Source organism: Pleurodeles waltl, chromosome 7 (genome assembly GCF_031143425.1).
Source record: "Pleurodeles waltl isolate 20211129_DDA chromosome 7, aPleWal1.hap1.20221129, whole genome shotgun sequence".
NCBI classification, from domain to species: domain Eukaryota; kingdom Metazoa; phylum Chordata; class Amphibia; order Caudata; family Salamandridae; genus Pleurodeles; species Pleurodeles waltl.
In genome coordinates, this window is record NC_090446.1 from 874,406,659 (window position 1) to 874,416,596 (window position 9,938).

Consider the following 9,938-nt stretch of genomic DNA (forward strand, 5'->3'; position numbering starts at 1 on the left):
ATTGCGAAGCCCAGTCAGTAATCCACAATACAGTGAGTTTGTATAGTCCAGCTTCGCCGTGATCATTGCATAAATCACAATCCTCCGAATGTGGTCAAGTAGGATTAACATGGTCTTCTTTAGATATTTTTAAAGGATAAAGCAAGCCACTGTGATATTTATCACATGTTGTTTAAAAGATAACTGGTTATCAAATTTTACACCCAGAATCCTTACCTCATCTTTAGGAATAAGAGGAGGCCCCACAACATCTGGCCACTTCCATGTAGCAGGAGGAGAGCCAGACGCTCCAAATAATAAGATTTCCGATTTGCCCGAATTCAGCTTTAGGTAGCGATGTTTCATCCAATTCACTACGGCAGTTGAACAGTTCTGGGCATTTTCCACCACTGTGCTATCCATTGAAAGGAATGTATTGTTGGGTGTAATCAGCATAGCAGACGCGATTAAAGCCCCAGTTCTCCACAAGCTTGAACAGTGGGCAGCTAGACAGACGTTGAATAGTGTGGGGCTCAAAGTCAAACCTTGTGGTACCCCACAATGCATTTTCTTAAAGTCCAGAGGAAATGGTAAGCTTGCTCCTTATCTGATAAAATGATTTGAGCCACTTATTGGCCCTATTGGTAATGCCCACGGTCCTCAGCCGGACCAAGAAGATCGCATGGTTAACCATGTTGAACGAAGCAGAGAGGTCCAGCAAGATGAGTCAGATTTATATTTTATGAAAACATAATGCTTGATTTAGGATATCAAACAGAGTACTGTTTAGTATGTTGGATTTTGCACAACAGGCATGTGTCACAGCACATAAATAATTACTTGACGAGATGTGGGATCTTTTCATTCCGTGTGTGCTAGGTGTCTGTGTTGGAATTGGCCCTTTTTGCAGGGTTATCCCCAAACTTTTTGCCTTCCTCCTCCTATTTTTTCAGGTCTGTTTTTGCTGGTTTGTTGTCTCTGCGCACTTTACCCCTGCCAATCAGTGCTAAAGAGCAAGTGCTTCCTAGGTAAATTGTACTGTTGATTGGTTTATCCATGATTGGCATATTTGATTTACTGGTAAGTCCCTAGTAAAGTGCACCAGAGGTGCAGAGGGCCTGTAAATAAAATGCTGCTAGTGGGCCTGCAGCACTGGTTGTGCCACCCACATTAGTAGCACTGTAAACATGGCTCCAACCTGCCACTGCATTGTTTGTGTGTGCAGTTTTAAACTGTCAATTCGACTTGGCAAATGTACCCACTTGCCAGGCCTAAACCTTCCCTTTTACTACATGTCAGGCACCCCTAAGGTAGGCCCTAGGTAGCCCCAGGGGCAGGGGGCAGTGTATGTTTAATTTAGGACATATACTAGTGTGTTTTATATGTTTTAACAGTGAAATACTGCCAAATTCAGTTTTCACTGTGCAAGGCCTATCCCTCTCATAGGTTAACAAGGGCCCTGCCTTTAAATATCCTTAAAGGGCAGATTCCCTTTGAGAGCAGATAAAAATGTGGAGTTTAGGGTCTCTGAACTCACAATTTAAAAAAATATCTTTGAGTGAAGTTGTTTTTTAAATTGTCTGTTTGAAAATGCCACTTTTAGAAAGTTGGCATTTTGTTGCTTAAACCATTCTGTGACTCTGCCTGTTTGAGGATTGTATGTCTGGGTCAGTTTGCCAGTTGGACTGCTTTGCACCTCTCTAGACAGTGATACAAAAGGGGGTGGGGTGTAGCCTGTATATCCTTATGAGCCATCTGAGCTAGAGGGGAGGGAGGAGCGGTCGTTAACACCTGAAATGACTGTCCCTGCCCTCACACATGCAGTCTCCGACCCCCTGGTCTGTGTCTGGGGCCTGGCCTAGACAAGGAAGGATCTTGCAAACACTTGAGACTTTGCTTTGAAGTTTGCCAACTTCAAAGGCGGAGCAGGGTGTAAGAAGAAGACTCAAAACCCCAGACTTTTAGAATCTTTCTGGAATAAAGAGGAACCTCTGCTAAGGAGAAGAGCTGAAGAGCTGGTGGAGGAGTACTGTTCCTTTGTTGTGTTGCTTTGCTGGACTGGCCTGCAGTTGCTGCTTCTGTCTTAAAAGAGTGCAAGTGGTGAACTTTGCGGTGTGTCGTGCTTGAGAAAGTTCTCCAAGGGCTTGGAGTAGAGCTTGCCTCCTGTTGGAAGTCTCAGGGACACCAAATACCTCAGTTTCCTCGACCTGCAGCACTGGGAACTGTGTGTTTTGTGCTGCTCAAGAGGAGGAACGACCGCAATGCCGCCAACAACGCTGCTGACCTGTACCGTGACCTGCCAACATCGCACTGAGTCGCATTGTCCCGCTTCGCACCATGACCCTGGTCTCACTGACGGTGCCATCGGATGACTTCACTGAGCCGCTGCTCACACCGCAACCTGTGGGGCCCACACTCCGGCATTGCCTGCTCACACCGCAACCTAGGCATCCCTGACGCCGCCGCTCCTGCTGACACTGGCGCCTCTGGCTGCACCGTGGCCTGTGGACACTGCTTGTGAGGCTCACGAAGCACCGTCCTGTACCACACCACAGCCCCGGTCTGATGCCAGCATCATCAACTCCAGTGTCATCACCAGGCATCCTGCCTGCACCGTGGCCTGTGGACACCGCTTGTGAGGGTCAGGAAACACCGTCCCGTCCCACACCGCTGGCTTGGGCCTACCGATGACAGCGCTTTAGCAACGACAACGCCGCTGCCTGCACCGTGACCTGGTGACACCGCATGTCACACCGCCCCTCTTCACACCGCAGCCCTGATCTCACCAATGCCGCTGGATGCTGTCACTGAGGCACTGCCTGCACTTTGACCTGTGGGCACCGCATGTTGCTTCATCCTGCTTCGCACCGAAGCCCCAACGCCATCCATGCCAGCGCTCCTGACTTCATCAGCCCGGAGTTCGATCCACACGCGTGTGACTTCAAGGGCCCGACGACTCCCACACCGACCCTGGAACTGACACCGTGACACCAGTGACGCCATTCTTCGGAGCTCACCGCGAGGATCACGACACCCTGCAATTCCAAAAGTACTGTTTTGAACTGTTGGTTTTGTTGAGCACAATGCCGTGATAGCCCCAGGTGGAACTATCAACTTTAAGGAACTGTATTTTTGAGTAAATCTTGCAAAATTCATATCTTTAACACTGTATATTGGATTTTTATTGTTCTGGTCTTGTTTCGCACAGATAAATATTGGCTATATGCTCGAGCCGGGCGTATAGCCAATATGCCTTGCCCCTGCCATTCTTTTTTTTTTTCGAGGCCCCAAATTGGGCATGGGGCCTCGGCAAGTTGTGGGCGTGGCGACCCCTCACTTGTTTCTTGGACATCTCCCCCACACCCCTCACTTACCTCATAGTCTATCCTTTTTTCCTTTCTTCTTTTCTTTGTTCTTCATTTCCTCCTGTATTTATGCCCTTCTCCTGCTGCCATGTTCTTTCTTCTTCCCAGCATGCCTTCTTTTTCCCTGCATGCCTTAGGAACCTTTTTTAACATGGTGTCTTTTTCTATATGTTTCTATGATATATTCCCAATCCAATATGGTGCCTATCTACTTCCTGTTAGTCACCTCCTGTTCTTGGGTATATAAGGTGAGTGATTCCTGTTCTTCTTGCGCTGCAACACTTCCTCTGGTGGTGATCTTCGCTTCTGCTTCTTTCTTCGCCAGTTATATTTTTTTCCTAGCCTGTTCCAGCTTTTTTCAGTACTGTTTTTTGTCCTGTTCAAAAGACTTAGGGCCAGATGTCCGAAGCCTTTTGCATGTCGCAAACTGCGAAAAACGCAGTTTGCGGCATGCAAAAGGCCGGACGCGATGCTCATCCCCAAATTGCGAGTCGGTACCGACTCGCAGTTTGGGAATGCGACTCGCAAATAGGAAGGGGTGTTCCCTTCCTATTTGCGACCGCATCGCCATTCAGAGTTGCTTTGTGACCGCGAATGCGGTTGCAAACCAACTTGCAGTTACCACCAGTGTCACACTGGTGGTAACTCATTCGCAAAAGGGAAGGGGTCCCCATGGGACCCCTTCCCCTTTGTGAATGCCGAAAAAAAATATTTTTTCAGAGCAGGCAGTGGTCCTATGGACCACTGCCTACTCTGAAAAAAACGAAACCAAATGGTTTCGGTTTAGTTTTCATTTTGCAGCTCGTTTTCCTTTAAGGAAAACAGGCTGCAAAATGAAAAAAAAAACTGCTTTATTGACAAAGCAGTCACAGACATGGAGATCTGCTGACTACAGCAGGCCACCATCCCTGTGAGTGCAGGGACTAAACTGCGACCCACCTTATGAATATTGATGAGGTGGGTCTTTGCGACCCCATAGCGAGTCTCAGAAGGTGTCTGAGACACAACTTTCTGCATCCAATTTTGCGAGTCGGTCAGACTGGCAATTTGCAAGTCGCAAAATTGGAGTTTACTACATCTGTCCCTTACCTTTTTACTTTTTGTTCTTGTTCCAGGGAGTTCCTGCTTAGAGGTTTTTTCCCTTTTGTTTTTTTTTCTCTCTGGGACTCCTTCTAGAGGGCACGGACTGCTTTTGGTGTTCTCTCCGTCAGCAGCACCATTGCTACCAGAAAAGGCAGCCCTTACCTGGGTCAAGGCAGAACCTGCAAAAATCAAGACCTGTCCGCAGTTCCAGTGGGCCATAAACGGCGAGTAGTCCGTGACACTATATTTCTAAAACTGGGGTGGGGTCCTTTTGTAGTGTTTTCACTTATTACTGTGTGTTATGTGCAAATGCTTTACACATTGCTTCTGAGATAAGCCTGACTGCTCATGCCAAGCTACCAAGGATGTGAGCAGCATTTATCTGAGTGGGTATCCCCCTTATCCTGACCAGAGTGAGGGTCCCTGCTTGGACAGGGTGCTCATCGACTGCCAACTAGAGACCCCATTTCTAAGAGCCTGGCACATGAGGTAGATGACAAGCTTGCTTCATGTGCAGAACCATATTTGAAGACACCACAGAGGTGTCCAATTAGCCAGTTCATGTGACAGACTCCCTTGCCAACTTAGAGAAACAGCTTAGCATAATAACTATAATCCCACACTAAAGCACTAAACAGAAAGTCTATGAGGGCCTCTACAGAACATTTAACTAACAAAGTCTCAGTATGTAAGGGACTAAGGTCTATCAGTGGGAGTCATTGCAGTCAGGGAGCAAAATGCAGGTGTTGCTTCTATATAACCATCCAGGAGCTGGTGGAACTCCTTCAACTCTTGCCTTGCTTAATGCAGCAAGTAGTATTCATAGTTTGGGTTGGACATTGGTGTAGAATAGGTAATCAGGACAACTATCACTGTGTAGAAGGCGTGCAATGGGCTGGCGTCCATCAAGTCAGGTGGAGACTTTTGTGTTCAACTTTTGTGGCCGCAAAGGACATTTTTCAGCATGCTGTCCAAAGGCACCATTTTGGGGATTCAGTTAATGTGTTTCCACTAACTCTGCATGGGTCAAAGGTAAGTGTGCTGGACATGTTTCAAGGCCAGTGTCTGGCAGTTTTATATGGTGATCAACCTCATGTGATATTGCCTGACCATGGCTGTTACAGCGAGAACCCTCTGCCATAGTGTTGTTAGATGGTCGGTACACACTGTCATTAACCCAGCGGCATGCCTTATCTTTGTGTGGTGGCACACTTTTGATTTTTGTCCCCTGACAATAGCAAAAAGCAGAAGGGCACCTCTGGGAGACCACTGTGAGCATGGGCCCTCGTAGATATCAGCAGAGGACCCAGTCGGGATGAGGCCAGTTAATGGTAGATATTGGAGGATACAGGGTGATGAACTCCGGCACCCACCAACTGAAGACAATGACACAGGTGTAGGAAAGCAGGATGCAGGTAAATTCAGACATGGTCATGTACTTTGTCACTAATGTTGTGTTATGTGCTGGAAGCATGTCTTACATCACATAAATAATTACTTGATGAGATGTGTACTATGTTTGGTCTCAATGTGTTAAGTCTCTGGCATGTGTAGCAGAGCCTTTTATGTAACAGCATGATAATGTTTTAGACAGTAAGTTTGACTGGTTTAGAGTCTGAATTAGAGTTAGGCCGACAAGGAACTCTGTTGCTGAAGCAATGATGTATTCTGTCCGCTAAAATCACGGCCCTCCCATCTCTTTTAGAGCCTTGCATAACTAAGCTTTTCATTGATGAAGTCCACGTTGTCCCGTCAATGTGTGGCTTTCTTCAACAACCCAAAGAGGTAGGGGTTATTGGAGGAAGGGCATTACACCGTCCACTCTACTTGGGGCGGACGGTGTGATTTCCTTTTCGTCTTGTGTGTCACTGTCAGAAAACCTGGTAGTGAGGGACAGAAAAAACATAATGACCTCCATGCCACAGAAAACACCCCAAGAGTATGGGGGGTCATTCATTTTTTGCTTTTCAAAAAACCCTCCCATTTATGGAGTTATTTTAGGAAAACAACAAATGTAAAACGTTTGGTGGATAACCGTCAAAGCCAACAGATGGCTGTCCATCAAATCTTTTGTACCTTAAAGGGATCCATCCTGACAGCAGTCATCTCTAAATTTAGCAGATGATAGACCATCAGTGTGACAGAGTTAATATCCACCACCCTGAAGGACTACATCTACCAATCCTAAATCAGGCTCTTGCTCTGCTGCAGTTCTAGTGTATTTCAGAGCACAAAGGCGAATGTTGAAAGGTATTTAGAACATCTGAACACCTGCAGCTGTCGTTTTTCTTTGAAGTTTCTTGCTTGCAGTCTTTTTTCTGGTCATTAATCTGAGCCTGAGATAAGCCAAGTACCTCCTGTGTGTGAGTGTGTTGTAAAATGGAGTGCGCTGAATAATAAAGAGGTCTATCACTAGGGATGGTTTCACAAAACATTATTTCCCCAACTGCAATGTTAGCACTCTCTTTGTCTATACTTTCATGTACTTGCTTAGTAGCTAGGTTGCTATGGCTTCCCTCGAAAGAGACTCTGCAAGAAACCATTCTTCTTACATCCCAGGAAATGCTTTTCTGTTCTGTGGGCTTCTGTGTTCTTCTCTCACATTTGCCTCAAAAATCTCTTGTTAACCTATCGTAGTGCTGGAATCAAAAACCTACTCCCAAACTTCATCTTCAGTATTTGTGCTGACCGGTTAGGATGTTTAACTGTGTGTGGGAAGTCACTCTCCTGGTGGGATGAAGCTGGTGAAAAGTTGAACCTAAATGACTGCTTTTCTGCCTGCTGAAGAGATGCATAGTGTGAGAAGGGCCCTCAGCAGAGGGATTCAGTAAAGGGTCCTTTCACTCTTGCCCACACTCCAGTGACCATAGATGGTGCTAGAGTGAAGGACAAGCAACATTGGTGGAAGGAGACTTGGTTTTCCTGGGAGAGTTCTGATATTTTGCAAGACTGCAGTTAGGTAGCCTCAGAGTAGTGACCATTGCTAGTAGGGACCTATTCACCTCTACTAAGGAAATTAACCTTGATTTCTCCCAAGGGTCCACACATCCTTTGTCAATGCTTCATACAGTCTTATGTCTCTACTGGATGGTGATCTGGGACTAAGATCCCTCTAGTGAGGTCAGAGGGTGTCCTAAGGCACTCGAGATTCCCTGAGACCATGCCAAATGATTGTATCAGACACTGAATTTGAGACGTCTTGGCCCTTTTAGGTTTCTATTCTGCTGAAATCCACCAGTAAAACAATTATTTATCTGAAACAATGACTCCTGAGATAGGGTTTTGATTTTGATTTGCTAGCCCTTAACATCAACAACTAGCCTATACAAACCTCAGTTGGCACCAACTGATTTTACCTGCAACTGGCCCACTCTGAGACATGTGTTAGTGAATATCAAATTATCTTCTGAAGGGATGGTATCAAGATGCTGGCTTCAAGTCCCATATCATGATCCAACTGTTAGCTGTGAGCCAAGGAAGACTCCATGCACTAACCAGGTATGTATGATGGAACAACAAATGCTGGAACCACTCATGCCTGAACAACGCGGTTGTAACAACGACCACGTTGTTACCACGAATGCCTTTACCACGCATGCCTTTACATCGATTTTTCATTGTAAAAGTATGCCTAGTAAAGGCATGTGTGGGAACGGCATGCGTGGTTCTAGCATGCGACCCCCCACCTGTCCTAAGGCCCAGAAGTACTCCACCCCTAACACTGAAAGTACCCGATCCCCGCCCCTAAAAACAAAAGTACCCCAACACCCCTAACCCACCCTTAGCCCTAAAACCTTCCCCAACCCCCACCCGCCCTAAAAACAAGTGACGCCCCTACCTCACCCCTAAAAACAAAACTACCCCGATCCGTCACCCACAAAAAACAAACTACCCTGACCTCCAAAAACACTAACTACCCAGACCCTCTACCCCCAAAAATTAAACTACCCCAATTCCCCACCCCCAACACCAAACTACCCAACCCCCAAAAAAGGAACTACTCCGATCCCTCCACCCCCAAAATGTTCCCCACTAGTGAACCCTTGATAAAAAACGTGAAAAATCTCCAATTACCTTTACTAACGTGTACTTTTCTAGTTGGGAACATACCTGATTTTTTCATCTTGCTCAGGGATGGAAACCAAACCCACTGAGACAACTTAAACCAAAATAACCCAAGGCTAGACTGGGCCGCGATCTTCTGTTAGTAAGTATACTCTGACTGTGGATTGTAAATATAGACACAATAATAACCTTGGAAATCGGAACCCTTTGCAGACTGTTCAGTAAAACAGATATTCACACTAGCAATGGGTTCTACTTTGTCCCAACAACATTACAGTGATGTACTTTGGTGTCAGAAGTCTTCACCCATAAATTCTACACACTATGAGTTTTCCCCTGAGCCCTGACTTCTGACTGCCTTTGAAACAGATCTAACCACCTTTAAGCTGCATATTTCTGAATTGTAACTGGCCCCGACAATGTTAGCTGCCTTTTGTAGGCCCATGTTTGACTTACTCCTGATTTAGTCAAAGCCACATTAGTCTTTCAGATACAAAAATCTAATTTGTAACTGATAATACCAAAGATATCGCAACTGTAGGCACGACTGACTGTGCTGCCACCATACAGGTCTCTCAGAGCTTTTAGAGGCAATTTCTGTCACCAGTCTTTTAGAGATACAAGCATCATTTGTGGCTGGCTACCACAATTGTAAGCACTGCACAAAACTTACTTATGGCTAAACTTTCCCCACCCTTAACAGCTATTTCGAGGTATAAGCCTCACTGGTGATTGACATGAGGACATGGCCCAGGCCCTCCCTTTTAGTGCTGTTGTCCTGACCTGTAACTGAGTGGACCACAATTCTGTCAATTTTTCAGCGCCACTGACCTGATTCCTTATTGGGTCTGTTGTGGCCCTACTTGACTTGATGCCAGACTAGCTCTGGGGAACTCACATGGACTAGCTGTGCTCTTTAAGGTTCCCTTTGAAGTGTTGGATTTGAGGGCATCTTCTGGCATTAGCCGTGGGCCAACTAGCATGTAAAGACAGCCACCGCTATTTCTAATGCTAGCTCAGTTAACTGATGTGATGTACCCTGTCCAATCTCTGCAATTTGTCTTGCTCCAATAGCCAATCATTCTGAAACAGTAGAATAGACAAATAAACACTCTGGGGCATCTTTATCATATCATTTATTATATGGCACATTCCTTTTTTTATCTTATTTTTTTGACCTCATTAACCACTTGATGGTGTTATTATATCGTACCACCAGAGAGGATCTGATAGCTATCTTATAGATTCACTGAGATAGTAAGTTCCCACTTGCTTTGGAGTCCCACCAATCCCGCAGATCATGGTTTAATCATAGGGCTCACCACCAGATGTTACTATCTATGGGGACTGGGCCGCCACATCAAGCCTTCAGATTTTCCAACTGCTGCTAACCAATCTTGACCAGCCGGCAGATGAGGTTGCACTGATTTCCTTCCCTGCTAAGAG